We start from the raw sequence: 16,339 nt of genomic DNA, 5'->3' as shown, positions 1-16,339 counted from the left end.
TTTTATCAACCAGGCCACCTTAGAAAGATAAGGTAGCTAAAATGAGCAATGATAAAACTCTACACATGTAACTTAACTGTTCATTATACTGGGGCCAGTACAGCCGACCCCTGAACCAAGTGGGGATTAGGGGTGCCGACCCCCTGAGAGCAGTCGAAAATCCACATATCATTTCAGTCAGCTCTCAGCGTTCGCAGATTCCCAGTCGCGGATACCAAATGCTGTGTTGGTCCAAGGATGGTCGAATCTCTGGATATACAGCCGAGCAATATGAAGGGCCAATTGAAGATTGAAAAAAAATCCGCATGTATGTGGATCAAGCCAGTTCGAACCTATGTTGTTCAAGGATTAAGTGCATTTTTACTTATCAGGTTTGCAAATCAAAATATAACAGGTAATTATACATCAGTATTGGTAGGAATACCAAGCATTACTTCACAACTGCTACCATGTGTTTCTTCCTCTCGGACACAGTGCGCACAGACCCAGCCTTGCTGTTGGAGGCGATTCACTTCCTTTTGTCCACGAGCTTCTTTCATGACGCGCTGTTCTTGAATCTGACTGCAGACAGATTTTGGTAGATGTTGATGATGAGCAATATGTTTTATATGGAGATGATGTTGAAATTTCTCCTTCAACTTCTGGTTATAATCTTTGGCTGCCTTTTTTGGCACACTCAATTTTTTTTTTTTTTTTAATCCTCACCTGAGGACATTTTTCCATTTTTTCCCCCCATTTTTTGTTCAGGTAGAGTGGTGGGGGGAGAGAGGAACAGAGAGAGAGAGAGACATCCATGCGAAAGGGACACATCGAGTGGCTGCCACCCGCACAACCGACCAGGGCCGGTGACAAACTGCAACCGAGGTGCATGCCCTTAGTGGGAACCGAACCCGGGTCTCTCAGGACCGCAGGCCGACGCTCTAACCACTGAGCCAAACCGGCCAGGGCAGCACACTCAATTTTTCAGAAGCATTAGCCTTCCGTAGACGAATGTTCATTTAGTCAGATCCATACATAGTGTACTTGCTGTCAGAAGTCCATTTTACACAGATAACATGCTGCATTCTCTTTGTGTGATATACAGCCCTGCTGCTGCTTTTGTCCACAGGAAAAATTCGAATAGATTTATCAAAACTAGTGGACACACTCTTTCCCAGGGGGAGAGTAATCCACATCAAGCACCTACATATGTGATCCATGGGCACTTGCTTGTATATCAAAAATATATAAGTTGTGCCCTGGCTGGTTTGGTTCAGCAGTTGGAGCGTTGGCCTGCAGACGAGAGAGTCCTGGGTTCAGTTCCCGCTAGGGGCACGTAAAAGAAAAAACCCAAAAAGTATATAAGTTGCAATCTTCGTTTGCTGCAATAAAAATGAAAACTGCCATAAGGGTCCAACAAATTGTATTTGTTCTCATATCTAAGATAACCTTTTTCAGAGAAGTTGCTTGCCTCTTATCCTATGTAGTACGATATTCCTGTCAGAAGCACAGGTCCTTAAGAGAAATGTCTCAAGTGGGTTAAATTTAATACCCCTTACACTATCAAATTCTTAGATCATTGAACATATAGGACTGGTTCTTTGTTCATCCCAAATGTCTACTTGTTGTCCACATGTGGCAAAAATAGCTTCTTTCCAGTGATAACCGATTCCTGTATACACTGTCTTTCCCAATATTGTGTACAATGGTTCTTCCTATTCTATAAAGCCTGGTCCATCCATTTTCCACTGCTTTACAGTTTTGTCATCACCAACAATAAAAAAGGAACTCCTATAAAAATGAGCACATATTCCTTGCACAAAACCTTCATGTGCCTGTATTACACGGATATAATTTTCTTTGTTCAAGTTCTAAATTCTAACCTCTCCATCACATGCCCCAGAAAGGACAGTAGTCAGGCTCTTTGGATGCTTTGCCAAGTGATTGATTCCGTCTCGGTGAACATCCAGAGAAGTAAGGAATGGTTTTGCAAATACCCATTCTAGTTTGGTAGCATTTAAAGCTCTTATGTATTCTTGTGGGACCTCAAAAGGGGGTCGGATAGGATCATCGTTTCTCGAAACTCTCTGTAAGTCCAACTTGGTTTCTCGGACATAGTTGTCCAGGTTCCAGCTCAGCATCTTCACCTTTATCTTGGCTGCCAGTTCTTGCCAACTCCATGAGCCTTTCCCTACACTTTAAGTTTTGATAAAAGATCCAAGAACAAGCAATGAAGTTTGAGAAAGAATTAGGTTAGGGCCTGTGTGTGGAGGAGGGGAGGAGTGGAGTGAAGAGGGTGGGATGTGCCCAGAGGCAAAGCAGAGGATGAGTTCAGTTATTGGTCATATCTGTAGGGCCTAGCACAGTGCCGGGGGAAAGTAAGTGCTTCATAATTGTTGGCTAATAGCATAAGTAATGTTTATTGGTTTTTATGCCATATTTCACAAAGTATTTTTGTTGGCTCACAATCAGAACACATAAAATAGAATATAGCCCTGGCAGGTTTGGCTCAGCGGTTGGAGCGTTGGCCTGTGGTACAGAGAGACCCGGGTTCGGTTCCCGCTAAGGGCACATACCTCGGTTGCAGTTTGTCCCCGGCCCTGGTTGGTCATGCGGGTGGCAGCCACTCGATGTGTCCCTTTCACATCGATGTTTCTCTCTCTCTCTCTTCCTCTCTCTCCCTCCCGCTCTATCTGAACAAAAAATGGAAAAATGTCCTCGGGTGAGGATAAAAAAAAAAAAAAAAAATAAAATAAAATAGAATATAAACAAGATCAAAGAATCAGAACCAGGGAAAAGTAAGAATAAACAAGATATTATATTCAGTAAGAGATTAATTTATTTGATTTCCTCTCATTCATTTTAAAATTAACTTTATTGAAGTGTGTTTTACCCTATAATTTTTTTTTTTTACCTTTTTATTTTGAAACAGTGATCAATTCACAGTAAGTTTCAAAAATAGTACAGAGAAGTCCCCATACCCTTCTTCCAGTTTCCACCAATGATTACACCTTGTATGACTAGAGTGCAACTATCAAAACTAGAAATTTGGCATTGATAGAATGTGTGTATGTGGTTCTGTGCCATTATATCTCATGTGTAGATTTGGTAACTACCACCACAATCAAGATGCAGAACAATTCAGCTGTCACAAAGATCTTCCTTTGTTACCTCTTTATGGTCAGACCCAACTCTTCCCCCCCACACCCCACGTCTTATACCTGGCAACCATCAATTTGTTTTTCATCATTACAATTTTGTCATATTGAGAATGTTATATAAGTGGAATCATATAGTATGTGACTTTTTTTTTGTTTTGTGTTTTTCTGCCTTTTCAGATTGGCATTTTTCACTAAGCATAAGGTTCTTGAGATCCATCCAAGTTGTTGTGTGTTACAATATTTCAATTCTATTTATTGCTAATTAGTGTTCTGTGCCATGGAGATGCCGCAGTTTATTGAACCAGTCACTCATCGAAGGTCATTCTGGTTGTTTCCAGATTTTGACTATTACAAATAAAGCTGCTATGAATATTCACCTGCAGGATTTTTGTAGACACACATTTTCACTTTTCTGGGATAAATGCCTAGGAGTGTGATTGCTGGGTTGTATGGTAGCTGCATATTTAACTTTATAAGAAACTGTCAAACTATGACTGTCCATTTTACATTTGCACAAGCAACGTACGAGAGATCCTGTTGCTCCACAGCCTCAGCACTGGGCAATGTCACTATTTTTTTTTTTTTAATCCTTACTCAAGCATATGTTTTATTGATTTTAGATAGATAGATAGATAGATAGAGAGAGAGAGAGAGAGAGAGAGAGAGATCAATTGATTGGTTGTCTCCCTTACGTTACCTGCTCAACTGGAAATCGAACCTACAATCTTTTGGTTTAAGGGACGATGTTCCTGAGCCAACTGGCTTGGGTAGGAATTGTTAGTATTTTTAATTTTAGCTGTTCTAATAGGATCATGGTTATATCTCATTTTAATCTTAATTTGCATTTCTCTAATGGCTGGAGATGTTACATGTCTTTTTCATCATTGGTTTTTAATTTTTCTTCAAGACTTTTTTCTCCTGAACCATGATAACCAACTGAATCCACATGTTAGTGTTCATGCTTGGTCCTAATTAATATCGTTCCTCCTCTTACTCTCGGTGGGAGGGTGGTTATTTTCTGTAAAAGTCTCTGTGTTCCCTGGCTCTCTAGCATTGCCTGGGGTGAACACTGATAGGGCTGTTTATGACGGTGTTTTCTGAATAGAAGCCTGGTGTCCGGAGACGCTGTCTCCAGGTGACAAAGACGTTTCAGAGAAGCTTTTTGTTCCTTCATGTTCTGAATACATTATATCCAGATCTTTTTTACTCTAGGTGGATTTTATACTCTATTTTATATTTTAGGGCACAGATTAGCCTCGGTCAGGATTTCTGTAATATAATACTTAGGAGTTAGTTTCTAGTATCAAACCAGTATGGATTTTAATTCCTGGTTTTACCACTTCTGAACTCGTGACCTTGTGAGGCAGGATCGCAAGAAGCTGGAGAAATTCCTTGACAAATGGAACAAGGAAAACTGAGACAAAATAATTAGACAAGGCCAAACAATTTGAGCAATTTACAGCCAGCTAATAAGTCACAAGGTTTTATCTTCCCTAACCAAGGACACTTGGGAGCAAATGGTTTACACATTCCAGATCGTCCCAAAGCAGACTGGCCTCAGTCACAGTCCCTCTTTGATAACATTCTTTTTTGTTTTGTTTTGTTTTGTTTTAATCCTTACCCGAGGATATATATTTTTTCCATTTATCTTCAGATAGAGTGGGAAAGAGGGAGAGAGAGAGAGAGAGAGATTGATGTGAGAGAGACACATTGACTGGTTGCCTCCTGCACGACCCCGACCAGGGCCAAGGACGGAACCACAACCCAGGTACTGTCCTTGGCTGGAATCAAACCCATGACTCTGGTTCGCAGGCCAATGCTCTAACCGCTGAGCCAAACCGGCCAGGGCGATAATGTGCTTTAAAAATAATACTAACCAGAAAATAACCCTGAACCCTCTACACACACATTTTGATAAATCATCATATTGAAGGACACACCTGAAGAGCTAATGAATATTCTGTTGAGACCCTCCCCAGAGACTTCCCCTAGGATTCCACTGGCCAAAGAAAGATAAAAAGCCTAAAGACAGGATCCACACGAGCTCTTGCTAGAGCACGCCCATGCCTTGTATCTTTGTTATTTTTCTCCTAAATTTTAGGAACCCCATGAGACTTGCAAGAAGGGGATCAGTGGGCAGCAGCAGCTCGTCCCAGGTGTACCCCCTGAACTTGTCTTCAAGGCCTCCTTTTTCTCTGACTCTCTCTCTCTTATTGCTTCTTCTACCTTAAGCCCTTCCTTAATAAATATACTCTCAAAATCACCTGGACTTGTAGTGTGAAATCTTTCCTACACGAAGTCAAGAACCCACACTACTGGTGGGCCCTAGGCAGGCCCCTCACCCCCAGGGCCTACACTTGGACACGTTATTTAAATTTTCTAAGTATTAGTTTCCCATATATAAGATGAGGATAATAATGGCATCTGCGTTACGGGGTTTTTGTGAAGCGTATCTGTATTTCAGTTACCTATTGCTGTGTTACAAGTCATCCCACAGCTTAGTGCCTTTAAACAAGAATTATTCTTCACGAGTCCTGAGAGGTGTGGCTCAGTTGGTTGGAGCATCATCCCGTACACATAAAGGTGGTGAGGTTCAACCCTGGGTTGGGGTGATTATGGGAGCCAACTGATTCATGTTTCTCTCTCTCTCCCTTCCTCTTCTAAAATCACTGAAAGACACATTCTCAGGTAATTATCCATGATTCTGTGGGTTGACTTCAAAAACAAGTATGTTGAAACCTAACTCACAATGTGATAAGAGGAGCAGCTAGGGTCTTTGGGAGGTGATGGGGAATGAGGGTTGAGCCCTCACGAATTGGACTAGTGCTCTTATAAAAGAGCCCTTGGAGAGCTCCACCCTGTGAGGACGCAATGAGAAGTTGTCCATCTATGATCCAGGAAGCCACTGAAGCTACCAGTGACTTGACCTTGGACTTCCAGCCTCCAGAACTGTAATGTCTCTTTTGCCCTTATTTTTTATTTTATTTTTAAAATCCTTATTGTTGAAAGTATTACAGATGTCCTTCCTTTTTTCCCATTGACACCCTCCACTCTGCTCCTGCCTCCCTGCCCCCCCCCCACCCCCTGCCGCCTTCACCACACCATTGTCTGTGTCCACTGGTTATGCATATATGCAATACATGCATTTAAGTTCTTTGGTTTATCTCTTTTCGCTCCCACTCTATTATTATTTTTTAAATTATTTTTTAAACCCTCATCCGAAGACATTTTTTAAAATTAATTTTGAAAGAGAGAGAGAAACATCGATGTGAGAGAGAAACATTGATTGGTTGCTCCCCCATGTGCCCTGATTGGGGATTGAACCAGTAACCTAGATATGTGCCCTGACTGGGAATCAAACCCATAACTTTTTGGTGCACAGGATGACTCTCCAGCCAACTGAGCCACCCAGCCAGGGCTCTTTTGCCTTTATTTTTTATGACATATTTTACTTTTCTAAAGGTCCTGGCCAAGCATCTTGCAATATTCCCAAGCTCTGATTTGTTTATTTCTTCATGTTGCTTTATCATGTGTTTTTCTCTCCCCTGTATTTTCTGTATACATGATTGGAGGGTTAGAGGCTTCAGTAGTTTAGAACTTTTGAAAGACTATATTAGTGTTCATGTTGTGCATTTGATATTGCATTACCTAAGGAAACAATAATGTCAGGTTTTTCCACCATTAGCGAGGGCTAGGGTGGTGAACACCAGGTCACTCCATGGAATGGCGCCTATTTTCACCCCTGCCATTAGTGACTAATCTGTGTGGTTTTAGATCTAATCTGTGTGGTTTTAGATCTGTTAGCTATTGCTGTGTAACAAGCCACCTCAAATCTGAGTAGCTTAAAACAGTGATCTATTTAGATCATGATGCTGAGGGTTAGCAATTTCAGTTGAGTTCAGAGGGTGGTTCTCCTGGCTTCAGCTGGGTTCCTCATGCATCTGAGGTCGGGTGTGGATTGGTTAGGTGGCTCTGCTCCGGGGTGTTGATTCACTGCCGCCTGTGGCACCTTGAATCTCCTCGGTAGGCTACCCTGCGTTTATTCTCAGACAATGGCAGGGCTCCAAGACCGGAAGTGGAAGTGAGTGGGGTCTCAGCTGGGAACTGACACACTGTCAGTTCTTCCACATTCCATAGGTCAAAACAAACCACAAGGCCTGTTAAGATAAATTACATTTCATCTCTTGATGAAACAGCTGCAGAATCACATTGCAAGAGGCGTGGCTACAGTGGGAGAAGACTGGGCTCATTTTTACAATCAATCTACCAGGCATCATGTTTCCTACCAATCTCCCCCAATGATTTTGGCATTCATAGTTCCCATTTGTTTTTTTGTTTTTTTTTGCATTTATCTTCAGATAGAGTGGGAGGGAGAGATGGAGGAAGAGAGAGAGAGAGAAACATTGATGTAAGCGAGAGACATTGACTGGTTGCCACCCACACGACCCCAAGCAGGGCGGGGACAAACTGCAACCGAGGTACGTGTCCTTAGCGGGAACCAAACCTGGTCTGCGGGCCCACGCTCTAACCACTGAGCCAAGCCAGCCAGGGCATATAGTTCCCATTTGAATCAATGATCACATTGTGGCAACAAAAAGGCTGATTTTGTAATCCAATCACCTCTTCTATATTTTCTAGTTAACATTCATCTGTAAAGAGGGCCTTTCTTTATTTTCCTTTTCTCTTTTTCTTGAGTATTATTATAGGCAATATTTTAATAATTATATAGAAAATAGATGCTCATAAAATTCCAACAATATAGATATATGCAAAGTAGAAAGCAAAAACTTTTGACAGTCCTACTTTCTAGACTCAGGGGACCCGTTGTTACAATTTTCATGTATAAAACTACATGTTCTATATACATAGGAAACAAAAGTGGGATCTTCACATAACTTTCAGATTTCAGAGGTTTTGAAATATCAAAATATGCATCTTACACTAATAAAAATACTAGTATTTCAAAACAGAATGAAGTGGCAAAACGCTTTCCCCAAAACTTGCTCTTACATTCTTAATTTTTCCTAGAAAGGTGTATTGTAGATCCAGCATCACCAACCACCAGGTTCACATCTAATCAGCTACCAAGTTCTAGTCATCTCCTCATTGTCCTTGGGGTTCAAGATAGCATTCTCAACTTGGCCCACTAGCTAATCCGCTCACTCCGCCATCCCCAACTTCGCCTCTTGCCACTCACTCTTTCTGTTTCAGTCACGCCAGATCTCCTGCAGCTCCAGGAGCTCACCGCACACTTCCTGCTGCCTGGCCTTTGACCACAGGGGTCCATCTTCTGTGACACTCCCTCCTCACCTCCCCCCTCCCCCAGCCTCTGCCTGACTACATCCTGTTCTCCCTTCAGCCTTGGCTTAGGTACCGCTTGCTCTGGGAGGCCTTTTCTGACTCCTAAACTGGTCATTGTTCCCTTGTTTTGTGTCCTCTGGTGCTTGACATTGATTTAGTGTTTCTATTCATGGTCAGACTAGAAGTGCCAAGAAGACACGGTAATGGTGTCTCTGTTGTCCATCACTCTATCCTCAGGGCTGGCATAATATTTGGCACATCATAGGTGCTCAATAAATGTCTAGTATATGAAAAAAAAAAAAAAAAGAATGGTGTTCCGGAATACTGGAAACCAGTATCACAATCCTATTTTCCAACTATTTCTCCCCCTTTCTAGACTTTCTGTTCCTGAACACATGGTAGTGAACCTTGTCAATGCTCTGCCTAGCTTTGGACCCTTTAGTAAAACATTTCTGTGTGATTTTTCTTTTTTTTTAATCCTCACCCGAGGACATTTTTCCATTTTTTGTTCAGATGGAGGGGGTGGGGGGGAGAGAGAGAGAGAAACATCAACATGAAAGGGACACATCGAGTGGCTGCCACCCACATGACTCAACTAGGGCTGGGGACAAACTGCAACCGAGGTACGTGCCCTTAGTGGTAAGCGAATCCGGGTCTCTCTGGACCGCAGGCCGACACTCTAACCGCTGAGCCAAACTGGCCCGGGCTTTGTGTGCTTTTTAATGGCCAGCACCTGCAACTGTCTTAGGAGGATGGTCCTTGGGCTATTAGAATTGTCCTGTGCCCCAAACCTTATTAAGGTATAATTGACAAATAAAAATCCTATATATTTAGGGTGTACAACATAATTATTTGATATATGTATACATTGGAAAATGATTACACAATCAAGTTAATTAACCCATCCATCAACTTACAAAGTTAGCCTTTCTTTTTCTTTTGTTGTTGTTGTAAGAACACTTAAGGTTGACTTTCTTAGCTAATTTCAAGTATACAATACAGTACTGTTAACTATAGTCACCATGCTGTACATTATATCCCAAGAACTTATTCATCTTATAAATGAAAGTTCGTACCCTTTAATCAACATCTTCCCATCTCCCCCAGCCCCCAAACGCTGGCAACCACTATTCTATTCTCTGGTTCTGAGTTCAACTTTTTAAGATTCCACATATAAGTGAGATCAGACAGTGTTTGCCTTTCTCTGTCTGGCTTATTTCACTTAGTTTAACTTCTGGATTTAGAGCCAAAGAAAATGAAGTCAGTATTGGAGCTGCTTGGCTCAGGCAAAGACGAAAGGAAGTGACCCAGAGTTTATGCTCCTCCTGCACCAACCCTCCCAGTATTTAGCAGCTGCAGAAGCCTGAAAGCCCAGCTCCTTTGACTCTAATAGGGATAAACTCTAAACTCTGAGCAATCATCTACATTCCAGAGGTCCCCTGCAGGACGCAGCGGAGGCCTGGACTTTGTACGTGATTGCACCCTGTCTTGGCTTTCTCCCCTCCCGGTCCTGCTTCCCCAACTCCCTTACTAGTTTTTTTTTGGAAGCATTTTCTTTCTTTCTTTTTTAAAATAAGAACTCAGGAAATATTGTTCCCATGAGCCATTTAAAAAATTTAATGTTTTGATTGAGATATAATCAACATATACTATTGTATTAGTTTTAGATGTATAACAGTGATTTTTATTATAGAGTGGAAGGGAGAGAGGGAGACAGAGAAACATGATGTGAGAGAGACACACTGATTGGTTGTCTCCTGCACGACCCCTACCAGGGCCTGGGGTTGAACCACAACTGAGGTACGTGCCCTTGACTGGAATCGAACTCGAGATTCTTTGGTCCTAGGGCTGATGCTCTAACTGCTAAGCGAAACTGGCCAGGGCTAATATAGTGATTTTTAAAATTGAGGTATAATTGACATAACCTACATTATATAGGTTTCAGGTATACGATATATGATTTGATATTTGTATACATTGCAGAATGCTCACGACAAGTATAGTTAACATCTAGATACTTGTATACATTGCAAAATGATCACCACAATAAGTTTAGTTAATATCTATCACCACACATGGTTACAAATTTTTTTCTAGTGGTGAGAACTTTTAAGATCTACTCTCTTAGCAATTTCTAAATATACACTATGATGTTATTAACTATAGTCTATCATGATGTACATTACATCCTCATTATTTATTTCATAACTGGAAATTTGTACCATTTGACCCTTACACATTTTCCCACCCCCACCAACAGACTGGCAACCACCAATCTGTTTACTATATCTATGTGTTCAGTTTTTTTTTTTTCTTTAGATTTCACATATAAGTGAGATCATATAGTATTTGTCTTTCTTTGACTTATTTTACTTAGCATAATGCCTTCAAGGTCCTTCCATGTTGTGTAAATGGTAAGATTTCTTTCTTTCTTTTAAAAATTTTTATTAATTTATTTTTGTTACAGATGTTTCTCCTTTTTCCCCCTAGACACCCCTCCCCACCCCATACCCAGCTTTGTTGTCCGTGTCCATTGGTTATGCGTACATGCAAGATTTCTTTCTTTTTTTTTTTTTATGGCTGCATAATATCCTATTGTAGACATACCTACAACATTTTCATTATCCATTCATCTATTGATGGACACTTAGGTTGTTTTCATATCTTGGATACTGTAAATAATGCTGCTATGAACATGGGGTGCAGATATCTTTCTGAGATAGTGATTTTATTACCTTCAGGTAACTACCCTGAAGTGGGATTGTGGAATCATATGATAGTTCCATTTTTAATTTTCTGAGGAACCTCTATACTGTTTTCCAGAGTGGTTGCACAAATTTACATTCCCACCAACAGTGCACAGTATTTCCTTGTATTCACATTCTTGCCAACACTTGGGGACAATTTTCTTAATAAATCACCCCAAACTGATCTTTCTCTCAGTCACCTGTTGGAGCACCTGACCTAAGTAAGACCCACAACAAGCTTACTTCTGACTCAGGGCACTTGACCTTGTTTACACTTCCTTCATTCCTTCATTCTAGTCTCTGTTTAAATGCCTCAAAGAGCCCTTCCTAACTCCCCCATCTAAAACAGCATCCCTCCTCCCTTCTCATCCTGTTCCCATCACCTTCCATCTCAGTAACCTGTTGTATTTTTCTTTCACAGCACGAATGACTCTCTGAATTATGTATTGATCTTTTTGCGTATTGGCTATTTCCCTGGGGTCTGCTCCATGAGGGTAGGGACTTTGTCAGCCAATTTCTCAAAAAAAACTTTGCAGGCCAGAAGGGAGTGGCAAGAAACAGTCAAAGTGATGAAAAGCAAGGACCTACAACCAAGATTATACTATCCTACAAAGCTATCATTTAGAATCGATGGACATATACAGACTTTCCCAGACAAGAAAAAGCTAAAGGAGTTCATCACCACCATACCAGTATTATATGAAATGTTGAAAGGTCTTCTTGAAGAAGAAGATAAAAAATATGAACAATAAAATGGCAATAAATACATATATATCAACAACTGAATCTACAAACCAAATGAACAAGTACAACAGAAACAGACTCATAGATACAAAGAACTTTTTGTTAGTTGCCAGATGGGAGGGGGCTGGGGAGATGGGTGAAAAAGGTGAAGGGATTAAGAAGTACCAATTGGATTTTAGACTGGTGAACCTCAAAGGGAAGGGGAGAGGTAGGGAAGGAAGAGATAAAGCAAAGAACTTCTATGCATATATGAATAACCAATGGATATAGACAATAGTGTGGGGAAGGCAAGAGAGGGGTGGGAGTGGGGAGGAGGGGGTCAATTAGGGCAAAAATGAGGGACATCTCTAATACATTCAACAATAAAGATAAGTCTAAAAAATTTTGCAACTATTTGTCTGAAATAAATATTTTAATTAGTGTTGATTTATTCTCTGTAGGAACCCCAAAGACTAGTGTCATTTTCCAAGTTCTTCCAGACAATTTAATACTATTTTAGATGATATAAATGAAAATAATTTGCAGTGGAAATAACATGCAATGGTAGTTACAGTCCTTGTTTTCTGCAAACCAGCTCTGTAGTCTTGACTGTCACAGCCTTCCTGTAATGACTGGGTTGGGTTGGATCAGTAGTTCTCAAACTTATGTGTGATTCTGGGTAGATATAAATATCTTGGCCCAACCTGACAGATTTTAATTCAGGTCTGGAGTGGGCCTCAGAATCTACATTTTCCCAAAAGCACACTAGGTGACTTACAAACAGATAGTCTGTAGACTTTTATTTATTTATTTTAAAATCTTTATTGTTGGATGTAAAATGTATTACAGATGTTCCACATTTTTCCCCCATTGGCCCCCTCCTCCCCCATCCCGCCCCCCTCCCACCTTTTCCCACACTATTGTCTGTGTCCATTGGTTATGCATATAAGTTCTTTGGTTTATTTCTTCCCACCCCCCAACCCCTTTCCCTTTGAGGTTTGTCAGTCTAGCAATGAATTTATACTTCTTAATCCCTTCACCTTTTTCACCCATTCCCCCAACCCCCCTCCCATCTGGCAATCAACGAAATGTTCTCTGTATCTATGAAAATGTTTCTGTTCTACCTGTTCATTTTGTTTGTAGATTCCATTGTTGATAGATATGTATTCATTGCCATTTTGTTTGTTCATATATTTTATCTTTTTCCTCAAAAAGATCCTTCATCATTTCATATAATAATGGTTTGGTGGTGATGAACTCCTTTAACTTTTTCTTGTCTGGGAAAGTCTTTCTATGGCCATCGATTCTAAATGACAGCTTTGCAGGATAGAGTAATCTTGGTTGTAGGTTCTTGCTTTTCATCACTCTGAAGATTTCTTGCCACTCCCTTCTGGCCTGCAAAGTTTCTTTTGATAAATCAGCTGACAGCCTAATGGGAACTCCCTTGTAGGTATCTAGCTGCCTTTCTCTTGCTGCTTTTAGGATTCTCTCTTTGTCTTGAACCTTTTGCATTTTGATGATGATGTGTCTTGGTGTGGGCCTCCTGGGGTTCATCTTGTTTGGGACTCTCTGTGCTTCCTGGACTTGTATGTCTGTTTCCTTCACCAAGTTAGGAAAGTTTTCTGCCATTATTGTTTCAAACAGGTTTTCGATTTCTTGTTCTCGCTCTTCTCCTTCTGGCACCCCCAACATGCGAATGTTGGCACGCTTGAAGTTGTTCCAGAGGCTCCTTACACTATCCTCATTTTTTTGGATTCTTTTTTCTGTTTGCTGTTCTGATTGGGCAATTTTTGCTTCCTTATATTCCAAATCGATGGTTTGCTCCTTGGATTTATGTACTCTATTATTGAAGCTGTGTAAATTATTCTTTATTTCAGTTAATGCCTCCTTCAATTCTAACTGTGTATCCATGATTTCTAACTGGACCTTTTTTGATGCTCTTGAGGCCCTCCCTAAGTTCACTGAGGTTCTCACTAAGTTCATTGAGCATCCTTATAAGCAGTATTTTGAACTCAGTATCTGTTAGGTTGCTTATCTCCATTTTGCTTAGTTCTTTTATTGGGGTTTTGTTCTGTTCTTTCATTTGGGACCTGTTTCTTTGTCTCCTCATTTTGGCTGCCTCCCTGTGTTTGTTTCAGTGTATTACTTAACGAGAGGTATGGGGCTCGCTGAGACCAGATGCTGCTCGTTTGAAAGAATTTAGGAAAAACCTGAAGCAGGATCCAAGACAGGCCAATCCTATGGTTAAGCAAGTGGCAACAGCTTGGGTGGGCTTGAAAGTTGGGTGGGGTGGGGTGGGGCGGGGCCTCAGGGAGTCACCAGGGCGGGGCTACCAGTGTGAGCCAGGTTGCTGGAGTCCCAGATATGGAGACTGTCTGCCGCCCCCAGGGAAGGGCTCACCAAAGGAACAAAAGCCTCTTACAGCACGTTTGTCCCATAGAAAGCCCCCTCTCCAGCCCTCGCTCCAGTGCCAAACAGTTCAGTTCTTCCCTGTGTGACTCTGGTGCTCCTCGAGCTGCCTCCCCTCCAAGCTTAGAGGGAGAGAGTCCGATAAGTCCGTGCTCCGGCCCTTTAGGGAGCTGCCTGGGGCTCCAGCCGCTTCAGCTTCCCTGAGCCTCAGTTCCCGCTGGTTTTTCCAGCCAGAAGTTATGGGGACTTCTTTTCCTGGCACTGGAACCCTGAGCAAGGCACCTGGTGTGGGACGGGGACCCCTCAGTCCTCAGGAAGGACCTTCCCAGCCAAGGTGTCCTCCTGATTTTTATCCACCACACGTGGGTGTGGGACCAGCCTGTCCACCTCCGCCCCTCCTACCAGTCTGGATGTGGCTGCTGCTTTAACTCCGTAGTTGTAGGACTTCCATTCAGCTTGATTTCAGGCGGTTTTGAATGATGGTTGTTCTGTAGTTTAGTTGTAACTTTGATGTGGTTGTGGGAGGACGTGATACCGCGTTTACCTACCCGCCACCTTGACCGGAAGTCCTCGTCTGTAGACTTTTAGAAAACTAGGCAAGATGTTCATTTATTATGCTAATTATTCCATAAACTTTTATTGAGCATGCGCTCTGTTATGTATTCTAGAGTATGGGGGAATAGCCATAGATATAATAAACCAATCTCTGCTCTGCTGGAGCTCCATTCAAAAGTTGTGCACGCTATGCCTTAAACTTATGAGTAAGGAAAGTAACGATTCGGGGTGATGCCCGAATCCTCACTGCTGATGTGAGACGGATTTTTGTGCGGGTCAAGGTTGCCCTAATGACCTGCCTGCTTTGCAGGATGCCTAGGAGTTGCTGATCTGCCTGATCCCCTCATGCTTAAAAGCTGGGTCGGTTGGGCGGTAGGTAGGTGGTTCAGTCGGTGATACTTCATGGGAATTGTTCTTTAATAAATGTATGCTTTTGCTGCTTTCTTTTAAAAAAAAAAAAGTTGTGCACGCCGTGCATGTGTGTGTGTGTGTGTGTGATGACGGGAGACAGACAAAAACTCATAGCAAATATATCTGTAGCATCACATCATGCTAAGTACTAAAGGGAATATTGAAGTCAGGATGGGGCATAAAGAGTGCCGAGCAAGTTGGGGTGGTGGTAACCGGGGTTGTAATCAGACAAGACCCACTGAGATGGTGAAATGTGAGGAGACAGGGAGAGAACATGAAGCCATTTGGGAGAAGAACCTTCCAAACAGAGGAAAGAGTGAGTGCAAAAGGCTCTGAGGAAGGAGCCTGTTGGGCGCTGGAGGATGGGCAACCAGTGGAGGGGGAGGAGAATAATAGAAAATGTGGGGAAGATTCTGAGAAGCCGGATCAAATGGCTTTGTAGGTCCTTTTACTTTATTTTTAAAAACATGTTTTTAACCCTGGCTGGTTTGACCCAGCAGTAAAGCATCGGCCTGAGTTGTGGTTTCAATTCCAGCCAAGGGCACGTACCTCAGTTGCGGTTTGTCCCCAGCCCTAGTTGAGGTCATGCGGGAGGCAACCAGTTGATGTGTTCCTCTCACATTGATGTTTCTCTCTCTCTCTTTCTTTCTCCCTCTTTTTCTCTCTCACTCTATCTGAAGATAAAAGGAAAAATATCCTCAGGAGAGGATTAAAAACCCCAAAAAACCCCATGTTTTTATTGACTTTTTAGAGAGAGAGGAAGGGACAGAGAAACACTGATGTGAGAGAGAAACATCAATTGGCTGTCTCCTGCACACCCCCTACTGGGGACAGAACCCACAACTGGGGCATGTGCCCTGACCTGGAATGAACTGGGGACCTCTCAGTCCATGGGAGGACGCTTAATCCACTGAGCCACACCGGACTTGTGCTTTGTAGGTCATTTTATTTTATTTTTTAAAAACATTTTTTCTTTATTGATTTTAGAGAGAGGAAGGAAGAGGGAGAGAGAGATAGAAACATTGAGAGAACATCCATTGGCCATCTCCTGCA

General features: G+C 41.9%; 1 non-coding gene and 1 pseudogene across 1 annotated transcript; one reads left to right on the top strand and one right to left on the bottom strand.

Annotated features, from left to right (window-relative positions):
• Positions 1-430: 430 nt before the first annotated feature.
• On the bottom strand, positions 431-5,708 carry LOC118619989 (annotated as a pseudogene).
• A 9,356-nt stretch (positions 5,709-15,064) lies between these two features.
• On the top strand, positions 15,065-15,212 carry LOC118621012. Its single transcript, XR_004957603.1, has one exon. It is a non-coding gene; the product is annotated as a U12 minor spliceosomal RNA (small nuclear RNA).
• Positions 15,213-16,339: the final 1,127 nt, after the last annotated feature.

The sequence above is a fragment of the Molossus molossus genome, unplaced genomic scaffold, assembly GCF_014108415.1.
Source record: "Molossus molossus isolate mMolMol1 unplaced genomic scaffold, mMolMol1.p scaffold_m16_p_1, whole genome shotgun sequence".
Classification (NCBI taxonomy): domain Eukaryota; kingdom Metazoa; phylum Chordata; class Mammalia; order Chiroptera; family Molossidae; genus Molossus; species Molossus molossus.
The sequence above is the reverse complement of the archived record's forward strand: the minus strand, read 5'-3'. Positions and strand labels throughout refer to the sequence as shown.